Source organism: Malaya genurostris, chromosome 2 (assembly GCF_030247185.1).
Source record: "Malaya genurostris strain Urasoe2022 chromosome 2, Malgen_1.1, whole genome shotgun sequence".
NCBI classification, from domain to species: Eukaryota; Metazoa; Arthropoda; class Insecta; order Diptera; family Culicidae; genus Malaya; species Malaya genurostris.
This window is the reverse complement of record NC_080571.1, coordinates 136,659,809-136,675,696: the sequence shown is the minus strand read 5'-3', so window position 1 is coordinate 136,675,696 and position 15,888 is coordinate 136,659,809. Positions and strand designations below refer to the sequence as shown.

Genomic DNA, 15,888 nt, shown 5'->3' with positions numbered 1-15,888 from the left:
GGATCTTTAGGGAGGTCATTATTTGAAGACTAGTTTAATCAAAATCGGCCTAGCTTGCATTTTCGATCGATACCGATACCGATAATAAGTATCGATACTTTTTCCTATAGTATCGATACCGATACCTGAAATTACAAAACGGTATCGCGATACCAAGTATCGATACTTTACCTCTCGATACCCATCCCTACAGGGATAATAACCCTGCTCGAGCTAAGACAAGACCTGGCTTCTTATTCTTCCTTTCGAATCATCCCTTTCATCATTTTCGCCCTGTGGAATAAATACCAACGTATCGGCTACAGTGTAGCCATATTTACAGATTTTTTAATAATTTTATGCTAAGAAAAAAATATTCAAATTATATTCAATTTCAATTTTTTACACTCGGTGTTTGATTTATTTATTTTTTTATTTGTTTATTGAACAAAATTCTTCGGTCTTAATGAACTAACAGAGTGGGAGAAAGCCCATCTGAGTTAAAAAAATGTATATCATTCTCAGATAGGCATGAAAACCACTATCTTTTAAAACAATTACAAAAATTACATGATAACCACAGACTAACATACATGACAGTATGAGTAAATTCTTATAAAAATATTTTTTCGTGAGGCACTAGTTCCATCTATATTGTACTGCGCGAACTATTTACTATCGGTACACCCCTTGTGCTATGTGAAAGTTTTTTTACTAGTTGGTTTCCCCTCGTTTGTCAACACCGATCAGCTGCTTGCAGGGATGCCTGATTTCATCAAAATATTTGAAAATGAATCATCACAATAAATTATTGGATTACGTTGATAATATATTTAACTTTTTTAGCGATGTTAGAAGGTAACCATTTATTTTTCTCAACGTTACTCATCTAGATTATTTTTTATTGTGTTGGTAACTTTCATCCGATCTTAAGTGGCGGTAGACCAGAAGTAAGTAAATATTGTAACAAAACGGGTTCGATTTTGTATTGCGTTGGAGGATGAGAAGTAGCACAATTATGTATATAGTTTTGGCAATATGTGTTAAATCTGTATCCTGCATGAAATTCGCATGGACGTATACAAATCAATACATTACAGGTAATTCTGTATAAATGGCAACTCTGTTGGTAAATGAAAAAAATAAAAACAGTCTAGATTAGAGTGACTATAATCAGAGTGGCGACAGCTGTTCATTTGGAATGACAGCTACCAGTTCCAAACGAGCAAACGACCTGTCAAATCAATGTAAAGCTAATGGAATGTTTTTAATTGTTGCCAGCATTACGGATGAGATGTCGTCACTCTGGTTATAGGCACTCTAGTCTAGATGACAGACAGGATGTTTTTGATAGGGTAACGTGGCGACATCATGACATATGCGTGTACTGTCCCAACTAAAGGAATATTCGAAATGACCGTTAAAATGATTGAAGAATCTAATTTGAGTGTCCTGTCTGTTAGTCTGTGTGATAACTATACACAACTACTTAATAGCTATTACAAACAATTTATAACTAATTAAATTATCCTTCGTCAGATTATTTCAGATCGCTTGATTTTTTCAACGAAGCGGCGGGAAGGCTCTCCAAACTCAAACAACTCTTCTACAGTAAAGAATGTTCTTATGCATGCAGTAGTTTACTCGTTGTGTCCGAATACAGTCCTATGGGATCTGTTCTGAAGCAGGTTTGTGGTACGCAGTGATCTATTCGGTATTCGAAAATTAAGGCCATAAAGCAATTCAGGAGCATCAATCTCTCCGTTAATCAACTTAGCAATTATCAACGCCTGTGGAGTTGCAATATACATAAAAATGTTTTAGTGAATGCATTTATTTATTATATGTTAATGCTTAAAAACAATTAATTGAGCTTTGATGACAAAACACGAAATATCTCATGTTGAACTCAAAATCGATTCCATTGGTGACGTATTACAGGATGTTTTGGAAACCGGAAAAAGTCAAGTTGGATAGAAATGCTTAGTTCGACCACAGTGTGGAACACAACAGTTCATTTTTCTCGCAAAACTAAACACACTTTCGAGTTTACATTAATTTAACAAATCTTTTTTTAATTCACTAGAAAGAAAAACGGCTTGATGCTGATTTTAATTACAAAGTGCTGCCACTATAAACATTTATTACAAATGAAATTGAAAAAAAAAGTGAAACATCCTCTGGAATGTTTTATTTTCATTGGTGAGCTAAAATTATACATTTTAATAAACATATTTTCTGATTTTCTTTATACTTGACATCATTGCTCGCGTACCCTGCAAAAGTTTTTTCTTTTCACAATGTGAGGGTAGCAACATCAAAATCAGCCAATCAGTAAATGGTCCATTTTGGAACAAAAGCAAGCCCCCCCAGCAAGCTTACAAAATTCTATATTCATTTTTCGCAGTGTATGATTATGAGTCAAAAATGTTTTACCTCAGTGTAAAATCGAACCCACAACCAGAGTTGCCAGGTTATTTTTTCAAAAATCTGTCAAAACTCAAAAATTTATCTGGATTTGTCTGGGTCTACTATATACAAGGAAATTTTTGCCAGACTTCATTTTCAGTGAGCAAAAAATAAGAAAAAAAGGTCTCCTCATCTATCGTATAGAGGCCAAAACCGTAAAGATCAAGCGAGATCTCACAAAATCTAGGAAAATCTGGGAAAATTTGGAAAATCTTGCAAAAGATCTGGTTAGTTTGAGTGTCTGGCAAATCTGGCAACCTGGCAACGCAGCCCACAACAAACTTTGACTTCGGCTCGCACACATTCTAATTTCGTATATGAATAGATCTGCGCACTCTGCATCGGTGTGAAAAACTGAAAATCGGTATTTATCTGTATGAAAATTGAAATATCGGTATTTTGAAAGAGCATATCTGTATTCCTGTATCGAGTCCAAAAATCGGTATAAATAACGAGAAATCGGTATAGTTGGCAGCGCTGCCCGATACAGGAATAAAGATGTGCTCTCTCAAAATACCGATATTTTAATTTTCATACAGATAAATACCGATTTTCAGTTTTTGTGTTGGATTCCATAAGGGTAAAGATTTTTCCGCCAAATACAGATTTTTGACGAAAAAAAAAACAGTTGACAGCACTGGTTCACAGCCTAAGTTGTGAAACACATTCGAATGTGTATTGTAGGCCTTTTTAATCGGCTGTTTTGATACAAAGCATTTTTAAGCTCCCGACTAATGCTGCGCCTATTAAGTCGTACGATCTTGACCGACGTGTACAAGATTAAGTCTGTTTACTAAACCGACTGTCGCATCGGTCATCGCTAATGTTAAACTCCCATAAGCGTTTGTGCAACAAAAGGTCAATTAATCAATGGATCCGTCTGCCGATTGTACCAACGAAACTCTACTATGTCGGTGGGATAATCGGGAGGATTTTCTACGGGGAACAAATTGTTCAATTTGACGGGAACATTTCTTTAGGTCATATAAACCAATGAGAGTTTCGCTTTATTTAATTGCATCTCTGTTAATTACTTCCTAATTTTCACGTTTATTTACAAAATATGTGTGTAGAATGAATGAGAAAATTTCCATTTTTCTAGCAATACCAGATATGTAATGAACCTTTGCGTAGTCACGCATATATTCTCGAAAAAGAAAGTAAACAAAGAGAATCCGTCGATGGCTTTTAGGGCATTTTGAAATGTTTACGTCTAATTATGTTGGCTTGTCGATTAAGAAGTGCTGCTGAGTAGTTGGTTCAGAATAGTGAGTGTTTTTATTTCGTTTTGTTATACTTAATCTGACATAAATGAAAGAACGTAGTCGATTTTGAAATTCATTTGTGGATTTAATGTTATCACCATGTTAAATCAACTAGATTAAAAATAGTGTTGTGTAGCATTTTAATTTCTTCATCGAAGTTCACTTTTTAAAATCGACCTTGGTTCGCGTTGAATGCATTTGATAGAGATTATTGCATATGTAAGTGCAATGTTACTACGTATTTGGGTAAATCAAATTTTGAACGCAGAATAAAATTTTCACACTTGCTTGAAATTTACACCAAAAATCTAAGTACAAAAATTATTAATGCGTGTAATAGCGTCTTATATTAGTGAATAGCTGCACTATCCAAAGCGCCTACGTATGAAAAAAACGAGATATTCTGAATCTAACCACCAGAATTGAACCACAAAACTTTTTTCGCATTCATCCATACTGAATCAGAGATGCCAGGTCCAGGGATGCCAGGTCATTTTGTCGTGAATACGACTTACTTTACTATGGCGCGCCTTTTTAAAATTTACCCTCTGAGAGAGTGATAAATTTTTGATCGTGAATATCTCTTGTTGTATCTAACGAATCAACATAATTTTTGCTACATGCCATCGGAAAAATGATCACAATTTTATGATAAAATTTAAAGTTGTGTGACATAATCTCAAATAGTTCAAAATTAAACTTTTCTGAAATGTTTGGTACAAACGAGTATCAAAGAGGATAATTCATATGGCGTGTTTGCCTTTCTCGTATTTTGAAAGCTCATAGCTCAGTGATCTGTGGAAGGATTTATATAATCTAACTACCAATAGAATCGAAATTTTTCAACTTAAACGTGTATAGCAAAAGCATTGAAGTATTTCAATAGTACACTATTGAAAAACCTATCTCATTTGACCCATGTCAACACCAGCCAATCAGAACGCGTTCTGAGGAAGAGAAGAAAATAGCTGCTGTTGTACAACAAATCGTTCAAGAAAAATGTTCCGAAAAGTGGTGAATATCGTAGTGAGTTCCTCAATTTGGTCCTTCTGAATGCTAGAAACGAATCCATACAGCATATTGATAGTTTCTTTCAATAAATTATGCAAATCCGAAATGAAATAATCGACATTAAAATTCTATATGCGGCTAGGACCGCCCATTAGTGAAAAAGCTACAAACGAAATCACATAAAAGGAAATCTCTTAACAAAAATTGAATCAGTTTGGATTCTATCGCCACTGCGAGCAGATGTGTTTTGTGTCGTTTGCAAAGCTAGTTTCGCTTTCGACAAGAGCGATTACGTCACAGCTGCCAGTCATTAGCATTGGGGAAAAAACAACGGTGGAGAGCATTACACAATATCAGCCGTTCTAATGGCTCTAAAATTTTTCTAAAGAACTATTAGGATTTGTTTTTCGCAAATCGCAGGTAATTATCCTCAGTTTAGTGTAAATCAAGAACAATTTGGTTAGATTTGTGCACTTTTCGCTGTGTGAAATTCACAGTAATCGAGATCAAGTGAAGCCTTTTTTTGCGAAAAATGTTCCAGAGTTTAATTACGTAGAGAATTACGCAATTTGACCCTTCTGAATGCTGGAAATAAATCCCTACAGCATATTGATAGTTTTTTTTCAAAAAGTTATGCAAATCCGAAATGAAATAATCGACATAAAAATTCTGTATGCGGCTATTTTTATAGCCGTTAGGACCGCCCATTAGTGAAAAAGCTACAAACGAAATCACATAAAAGGAAATCTCTTAACAAAAATTGAATCAGTTTGGATTCTATCGCCACTGCGAGCAGATGTGTTTTGTGTCGTTTGCAAAGCTAGTTTCGCTTTCGACAAGAGCGATTACGTCACAGCTGCCAGTCATTAGCATTGCGGAAAAAACAACGGTGGAGAGCATTACACAATATCAGCCGTTCTAATGGCTCTAAAAATTTTCTAAAGAACTATTAGGATTTGTTTTTCGCAAATCGCAGGTAATTATCCTCAGTTTAGTGCAAATCAAGAACAATTTGGTTAGATTTGTGCACTTTTCGCTGTGTGAAATTCACAGTAATCGAGATCAAGTGAAGCCTTTTTTTGCGAAAAATGTTCCAGAGTTTAATATCGTAGAGAATTATACAATTTGACCCTTCTGAATACTGGAAATAAATCCCTACAGCATATTGATAGTTTTTTTTCAAAAAGTTATGCAAATCCGAAATGAAATAATCGACATAAAAATTCTGTATGCGGCTATTTTTATAGCCGTTAGGACCGCCCATTAGTGAAAAAGCTACAAACGAAATCACATAAAAGGAAATCTCTTAACAAAAATTGAATCAGTTTGGATTTTATCGCCACTGCGAGCAGATGTGTTTTGTGTCGTTTGCAAAGCTAGTTTCGCTTTCGACAAGAGCGATTACGTCACAGCTGCCAGTCATTAGCATTGGGGATAAACAACGGTGGAGAGCATTACACAATATCAGCCGTTCTAATGGCTCTAAAATTTTTCTAAAGAACTATTAGGATTTGTTTTTCGCAAATCGCAGGTAATTATCCTCAGTTTAGTGTAAATCAAGAACAATTTGGTTAGATTTGTGCACTTTTCGCTGTGTGAAATTCACAGTAATCGAGATCAAGTGAAGCCTTTTTTTGCGAAAAATGTTCCAGAGTTTAATATTGTTTATTGTTTATTTGTTAAAATAATTCATCTGACAAATAATAGTCTAAATGAAAGGAAAAAGGTACAAACGGTCAATTTATAAAAAAGAAACACTTGATAACTTTTGTGCAAACTTATGCGATGGTTCCCCAAATTCGAACAGATGCTCAACTTTGGAAAATGCACGTATACATTTTGTCATTGGTTCATGTAGTCCGAAAGTAGTACGATGAAATCTTGGTTGAAGTCTCGTCGAGCGTAGAGATCGCTGAGAAGCACGGAAGTCAAGGAGAGATAACAATTTTGCTGAATCAATATCGCCATTGATTACTTTAGCCACAAGTAACGCTTGCTGTATTTTTCTACGTCGCTCTAGTGTTTCCAGTCCAATCAGGCGACAACGGTCAGGATACGGTGGGAGATCCAGTGGGTTCCGCCAGGGAAGGTCCCGCAAAGCAAATCGAATAAATCTCTTTTGTACACGTTCTATCCGTAAATTCCAAACCAGTTGGTAAGAACTCCAAATTAAACACGCATTTTCAACTAGTGGACGCACCAATGAGCAATACAACGCTTTCAAACAATACGTATCCTTGAAGTCCCGACTAATTTTTGCAATAAATCCGAGTTGCCGCGTTGCTTTGGAAATTAAAGTTGATCGGTGTAGATTAAAGGTGAGTTTAGCATCCAACAAAACTCCGAAATCATTGACAAATTCGACTCTATCAAGCGTTTGTCCATCAATTTGATAGTCAAATACTATTGGATTTATTTTACGATGAAAAGTTATAACTTGACATTTCACGGTACTGATTATTAAAAAGTTTCGTCGACACCAGTCTACGAAAATATCTAGGAGCTCCTGAAGATGGACACAATCTTCAACAGCACGGACTGCCAGGTACAGCTTTAAGTCATCAGCCTAAATCAATCTGCATCCGACGCCAAGTAGTAAAGCAGCATCGTTGAAGAACAGCACAAACAGTAGTGGACCAAGGTTACTGCCCTGAGGAACACCCGATTTATTCGTGAACGGAGAAGAAGTACAAGAGCCAAGCTGCACACGTAGTACTCTGTCGCATAGATAAGAGCTCAACCATTTTACAAACGTTCTCGAAGCGCCTAATCGAGACAATTTTGCTATTAGTATTCCATGATCTATTCGATCAAATGCAGCTTTTAGATCGGTGTAGATGGCATCAACTTGTGACTTTTCTTCGATCCGCGTAATACATGTCGATGTAAAATCCAATAGGTTCGTATTCACTGATCGTCCAGGCATAAAACCATGCTGGTCGGTGGATATGTATGTCTTCGTTTGAGATAATATTGAAGCGCTAACTACTAGCTCAAATAGAATATCGTAGAGAATTACGCAATTTGACCCTTCTGAATGCTGGAAATAAATCCCTACAGCATATTGATAGTTTTTTTAAAAAAATTATGCAAATCCGAAATGAAATAATCGACATAAAAATTCTGTATGCGGCTATTTTTATAGCCGTTAGGACCGCCCATTAGTGAAAAAGCTACAAACGAAATCACATAAAAGGAAATCTCTTAACAAAAATTGAATCAGTTTGGATTCTATCGCCACTGCGAGCAGATGTGTTTTGTGTCGCCTGCACAGCTAGTTTCGCTTCCGACAAGAGCGATTACGTCACAGCTGCCAGTCATTTCGATGGATGAAAAAGCAACGTTCGAGAACATTATAAAAAATCAGCCGTTCTAATGGCTCTAAAAGTTTTCTGAAGAACTATTAGGATTTGTTGTTCGCAAATCGAAAGCAAATATCCTCAGTTTAGTGCAAATCTAGACCAGTTTAGTTAGATTTTTGCACTTTTCGCTGTGTGAAATTCACAGTAATCGAGATCAAGTGAAGCCTTCTTTGTTTTTGCGAAAAATGTGGAAAAGGGGAATGCTTGCATAATTCATACAATTGATCAACTAATTGATATTCGGAAGTGTTAAGGAACATGTCATTTGTTTTCGTATTCACGACATCCAGTTATGTCTCTGACATTACCCACCCGCCTTTTTTTTTCAAAAATCTGTTGTCAAGCCAAAAACCTGTCTGTGAGAATCTGTGCACCATAATAGCAGATCGGAATCAATTTGGTGAGCTAAAAATGATGATCATAAGCTAGGACAGGACCAGACAACTGGCTTCTTTTTCCAGAAAAATATTTCTCTCCTTATTCCGGTTGCTCCCTACTGTAAATAATAAATGCCTCGCGATCACTGTTGCCAGTAGAGATAATTATTCATTCTAAAAACTTTCTCCCCTTATAACATGTAATTATTTATCATTTGAAAACACTTAGACAAATGTTATATCGGTCAAAAATATAGCTCTGGATTCATTTTGATCAGATGTTTGTTTTGAAGAAAACGTTTAGTTGAAACAGCTTAATAAAATTTTTCTAAAACACTCAATTTTGGGTAATTAATTTTTGCAGCTTTATTAACTAAAGTATTCAACATATTCTATTTAAGAAAAATAATAACATACAGAAGTATCCAAAGATTCGGTGCTATTCTCAACCAACAATCAATATTCTCGCCCATATCACACTTCGTGATTTCAGGCTTTCTCTTGGATCATCCAGTGATTGTTAAATGTACTCGTATACTTTCCGCATTGACAGGATTTAAAAACAAATTGAACTTAAACCCTATTGAAATCAATAATTTTGAAAAGATGACCCGAAAAATAAAATATCCAATATCAAGCTACATTGTTACCGACGATTCTGACAACACTTTTTCTACCACCCTGCTGTAATCTTGATTTCAACAACTTGTACTTGCTTATGTCAATTTCAACCAATCACGAGCTGGTCCGAAATTGGTCCTAAAAGTGGATTAACAATTGTCAGGTCCTGTCCTAGATCATAAGCATTTTGATGAGCAAAAAAAGGGGGGTTAACCAACACACTCTGCACGCTGTTTGAAGATAACTCATGGTTTGAGTTGCGATTACTCAAATTCATAAACTGGAACAATATGTCAAAATTTGAGTAAAATAAACTCGTTGCCATGAGTTCTCTCGCATTTATTCATATATTAGAGTAAGCGTTGAGTTTTTAAAAATTTGAGTGAAAAAAATACTTCTTGCAGTTCAGTGCGTTTTCATTCTAGGAATATTCTTATCGCAATCAGGAATGCAAGAATACTTCGTTTTACATTGCCGTTTCAAAATCCGGTTTTAAAAACATGAATCAACGTCAATCATATATGTTTTGTGGTTTCAATTATGCTTAGTGAAAAGCGCAACATAAGGATATCAAAACAATTCAATTTTTACTCCAAACCATTCAAAAGGAAACGGTTTTGAATCACTATTTTGCGCATTCAAAAGGAACAATAACTTTGTATATGAAAATTAACGAAAAAAATCTTTTTCATTTTGAGAGCAAGGAACTCAAATTTTGAGTTGAACTTACTCAAATTTTGAACAAAATATTTGTTTCTTATTTTGAGTAAAAATGGCTTAAGTTTTGACAATTTAGTCCCCAAACGCAAAAATGAGTAGATAGGTGGTAACTCAAGTTTAGAGTACGTGCACTTTTTATGAATTTGAGTGATGTGTCACTCAATTTTGAGTTATGTTCATTGAGGGTGTGTACCTTTTTACTCAACTGCTCTGTACTTTTTGATTTATCTATGGTTTAACTATGCTCGATTTCAAAAATCTAGGAAAATCAGTGATTTATTTCAGAATCTGTGAAAATCTGTGATCATTTTCAAATATCAGAAAATCTGTGCAGAAAGTTGAAAATCTGTGAACCTGGCATCCCTGGCCAGGTCTGAAGGTTTGTCCCAGCTCGGTGGCAAGGATAGGGCGCTTAAGCAAGTCAGACCCTGTCAGCTTGGAGCGAAGTCAATCTTCAGTTCAGCAACGCCATCGCACGGCATCACATTCAACATATCATGTCAATTGTGTGGGTGCGCAACCCTGCTATTTTGGCGCGCACGAATTTGACATTTTTCTCCCCTACTTCTACACTGAGCTAAATTTTCTTTTTCACATTATATGATATTCTAATGATTTTGCACTATTAGCATTTCCAATAATAGTTACAAGATGTGTTCAACATCATGTCAAATATATGAGATAATCTTATGAAACATAAAACTCTTCTTAACGTTATTTTCACAAGATTTCCATATAACGAATGAAATTTCCAGTCTGAGTCAAATTTATTGGCGCGTCTTATAACCATTACTAGATATCCGCACAACATACATTGGAACAATCTATGAAGCGCATATTATATTCACTTCGAATTTATTTATATAGGTTCATGTATACCATATGACTAGTTTTATAAAATATATATATATATATATATATATATATATATATATATATATATATATATATATATATATATATATATATATATATATATATATATATATATATATATATAACTTTCAATTGAGGTCATGCGAATAGCAGATAATTGCCAACTGCTACTTTTCTTTGAGGATTCAAGCTGTACTAGTATTCCATTCGGTAAGGGAGCACCTCATGATATTTGCGAAAGAGAAGTGAGATCCCGAGACTGAAAATAAAAAAAAAACGAATCTTACTAAACAGATAGAGTAATGAAATGTACCGGATATATATTTCATGGTTCGTTAACGCTTATCCTTGAACGAAGTTGGATGTGCTGTCTTGTCAGCGATTTAAAATTACATTGAGATGCGAAACTTCCTGAAAAAAATGGTCTGGAGCAGTTGATGAATATCGAGGACACAACGATTCACGACATTCATCGGATTTCCATATAAATTATATGGGATATTTTTATAACTTTCATTATGATAACGTCCATTTATATTTGACGTACACATTAAATAAAGATTATAAGTTTCCATATAATTTCTATGAATTATATTCTGCGTATGATTCATATGACAAATCTAATGAATATAAATAAGATTTTCATTTCAGGGGGGCGACATGCTCGCAAAAAAGGATGTTGCCAATGATTTGTTCGGAAAATGTGAGAGCTGGATATCTTGTTAATATTATGTCTTTGAGCAAGTGCTATATCGTAGCCAGAGATGCCATTTATACAGATTTATCTGTATTATACAGATTTTCACATGCTCATACAGATTTAATTCAGAGTACAGATTTCATACAGATTTCCTCAATTTAATACAGATTTATACAGATCTCACGAAAAGTAAGAAAGAAAAAATTTTACTTTTCTGTCTGAGCTATCTTTTAGTATTTGATTCCAGTGACGATATAGAAGACTATCAATCAACGGACAAATCACAAATTTAGGTAGCGCTTCGCCGTGGTCACGGGAGTTCGCTGCCTATCCCGGGGTTTCACGCACTTTACCCAAAATTGTGAGAAAACGGAAAAGAAAACGGAAATTCCAAGAACATACGATTCTAGATAATTAATTTTTCTATGGATTCGTATATAAATTGTGCCTGATAAACGTTTTTATCGAAAGATTTCGTGCGAGTTATAAAAATAAATGAGTTTTTCCTTATTCTTTCGCACGCACACAATGTCAACGCATGCATTGGGGTGTGTAAAATGCCACATGCGGTAGACGCTAACAACATTTCTTTTGTTTTCGTTTTCCGTTCTCTCTGCGTAAACGTTGAATATAGATGAGTAGAAAATGTAAGTAAGTGTTACTACTTTGTAAAATAATTACTATTCATGTCTCAATAGAACGAGAAATCAGTAATGATTTTCATCGTTACTAGCTTTGACGCTTTGTTGAAAACGTAGCACATCCATACATATGCGAGTTGTTTATAGCGAGAAAAACAAAAAATAAAACAAAATGTTTAACAAAACTCGCACGAAATCTCGCGAAAGAAAAGCTTTCTAACTGATATTTTTCGTCAAATGCATAGTAAAATCATTTACCGACAATTGTATGTTTTTGATTTTTCGTGAATCGGGTTAGTATTGGAGAAATTTGCAATTTAGGGTGAAATTTCGGCGACAAAGCAAGAGGAAGCAGTGAGTTGTCTCGCTTCGACCTGACCACGGCGAAGCGCTACCTTAATATGAATATCTGTAAAATCCATTTATATTATAATTTGAAACCAATTTGAAATGATATTCATTTTTTTTTCAATGACTGAGTGGATACATATATTGGAAAAGCCAAATGAATGAAAAACTAACAGAAAAGATGATTTGTTGGAAAAATATACGCTCAGAGACAGTACTTTATTCAAGGAAGTAATGGCATCATGAAACTTTACTGTCAAACTGAGAGTTGTATGAACCGACTTGACGTTGCATATTTTGCGTTGAAATTCCATGTCATATTATAAAGTCACCAATAGATAAATATATGGAGTCACCAATAGATAAATATATGGAATTACAATTGAACTGTGAATTACAATTGAAACTTCGTCGTTGAATATTCTTGTGAGTGCGGCAATTACTGATTGACCACAATCTATTGGAATAACATCTTTTGGCATCATTTTGTTGTAAGAATTTCATTTTAATAGTCAATACAGATTAATACAGATTTTTTATGCAAAGAATACAGATTTTCTATGAAAATATCTTTCATCTTTGATCGTAGCCAACATCTGGGGCATTTGGTGGGCAATCAGAGCACTCAGAGTATGGTTAACAAACATTCGAGCATTTCAATTCAAGTGAAATCTTAATTTCCTTATTGTAGTGATGATATTCTGATCGATAATTTGCGGGATAGTGCTTTAAAGGGTACTGAATAAATAAGTAGTTTATAATATCCAATTTTTTGTTAGCCATTCTTCATTGTTTTGGTTTTTGCATAATGATGCTCGCCACAGATTCATGACGTCATAGCAGGAGGCTGGTTTGTCCTGTTAGGGCATGTTCAGCAGAGATGCCAGGTTCACAGATTAATCTATGTTTCACAGATTTTCAATTTTCTGCACAGATTCTGGAATTAGGGTAACAGAGGTATTTTGGCCCACTTTAGGATTGATTTTATTTTGGACCACTTTGTAAAAATATCCACCAAATGTTGTAATATCTTTGACAAACCCTTCCGCAATAGGTTATTTAATGTGATTAGCTTCAAATGGATGCAACATGGGTTACTTAACATCGATTAAATCCATAAAGTTTGTTAGGTGGGCCAAAATATATGAAGTGGCCAAAATACCTCTGTTACCCTAATCACAGATTTTCACAGATTTTTGAAATTGAGTATAGTTTAGCACCAAAAAGTACAGAGCGGTTGAGGAAAAAGGTACAGAGCGTGTTGGTAGTGAGACCTTTTTTTTTGCTCACCAAATTGATTTCGACCTGCTATTATGGTATGGGGAAACGGGCACAGACAGGTTTTTGGTTTGATCACAGATTTTTGTAAAAATGATCTGGCATCCCTGATGTTCAGTGCAAATTCAGCAGCTAGAAGTTCTATATGGAAGATCTATAATGGAACAGAAACTGGATCAAACGTATCCCCAGCAAGCCGTTCTAGTTTTATTTATTCGACCAATTCTTCTGTCAAATTTATAACTGGTCTACGATGCCATTCTATTTTTTGTATATAGTCCAATCCACGTGCGAATGTGTTGGTGTGGCTATTCTCAGCAGTTGAAAGGTTAATGCTAGTGTGAGTATGTCGAAATAACCCAGTGAATTTTTTCGAGCCGCATCGTGTCAATTATTGAACACATATATGCAATAAAAAACACTGCAATGCCAAGAGAACAGTTGAGAACGACATAAAATCGTTCATGAAACTCTATATCACGTAATGGAACTGTCTTCTACTTGGTTCATTAGTTCATAGCTTACGAAATTCTATGTGCATTTTTCGCAGTGTATGAATATGAGTCAAAAATGTTTTAACACAGTGTAAAATTGAACCCACACTGAAATGAAAATCTTATTTATATTCGTTAGATTTGTCATATGAATCATATGCAGAATATGATTCATAGAAATTATATGGAAACTTATAATCTTTATTTAATGTGTACGTCAAAATCTAAATGGACGTTATCATAATGAAAGTTATAAAAATATCCCATATAATTTATATGGAAATCCGATGAAAGTCGTGAATAGTTGTGTCCTCGACATTCATTAACTGCTCCAGACCATTTTTTTCAGGAAGTTCCACATCTCAATGTAATTTTAAATCGCTGACAAGACAGCTCATCCAACTTCGTTCAAGGACATGCGTTAACGGACCATGAAATATATATCCGGTACATTTCATTACTCTATCTGTCTAGTAAGACTAATTTTTTTATTTTCAGCCTCGGGATCTCACTTCTCTTTCGCAAATATCATGAGGTGCTCCCTTACCGAATGGAATACTAGTAAAGCTTGAATCCTCAAAGAAAAGTAGTTGGCAATTATCTGTTATTCGTATGACCACCATTGAAAGTTATATATATATATATATATATATATATATATATATATATATATATATATATATATATATATATATATATATATATATATATATATATATATATATATATATATATATATATATATATATATATATATATATATATATATATATTTATAAAACTAGTCATATGGTATATATGAACCTATATAAATAAATTCGAAGTGAATATAATATGCGCTTCATAAATTGTTCCAATGTATGTTGTGCGGATATCTAGTAATGGTTATAAGACGCGCCAATAAATTTGACTCAAACTGGAAATTTCATTCGTTATATTGAAATCCTGTAAAAATAACGTTAAGAACAGTTTTATGTTTCATAAGATTATCTCATATATTTGATATGATGTTGAACACATCTTGTAATTATTATTGGAAATGCTAATAGTGCAAAATCATTAGAATATCATATAATGTGAAAAAGAAAATTTAACTCAGTGCACAACAAACTTTGACTTCGGCTCGCACACATTCTAATTTCGTATATGAATAGATCTGCGCACTCTGCATCGGTGTGAGTAAATGAGACCTCAAATTGCTCAATAGATCTGCGCACTCTGCATTGGTGTGAGTAACTGAGACGTCAAATTGCTCAATACTCGATGAACATTACAAAAGGTCCCAAGTGCAAGTGACAGTTTCTCTTGGTTTACTTTCTCTTTCATTTATTACGGCAAATTCCAGTAATTTCCAACAAATTCTACAGTGCATATCGAAAGTTGATGGTTTTTGCTATAATCCTATGTGAAGTGTTAGATGGGAAGATTGCTGATTGGACCGTAATACTCGAAAGAGAAAGTAAACAAAGAGAAACTGTCATGCACTTAGGACCTTTTCTCGTGTTTGTCTTCAATACTGGTTTTCAGCTGGGCATAGAATGCGACGGAATTGGCGGCGAGAGGGGTATTTCTTTCCACTAATGAATTTTACTCTTCAACAAACTCTTCGACAAACCGCACTTATTTTTATTTCAAATGTACGACGCATCCGAGCGTCGAGAGGCGTATCTCTTTCAATGAACAAAGTGTCGAGACGTTTTTTTCCAACCCGTGAACCGCACTTATACTTACTTCTTTTAATAGCTCT

The 15,888-nt window shown here is 34.6% G+C and overlaps 1 long non-coding RNA gene across 3 annotated transcripts; it reads left to right on the top strand.

Moving 5' to 3' along the window:
* Positions 1-3,567: 3,567 nt before the first annotated feature.
* Positions 3,568-14,764, top strand: LOC131432095 (uncharacterized). Of its 3 annotated transcripts, none has more exons than XR_009229785.1 (3): positions 3,568-3,959; positions 14,491-14,588; positions 14,640-14,764. It is a non-coding gene; the product is annotated as an uncharacterized LOC131432095 (long non-coding RNA). The 3 variants fall into 3 exon arrangements; XR_009229783.1 differs by having other exon boundaries at positions 3,574-3,932; XR_009229784.1 differs by having other exon boundaries at positions 3,607-3,716.
* Positions 14,765-15,888: the final 1,124 nt, after the last annotated feature.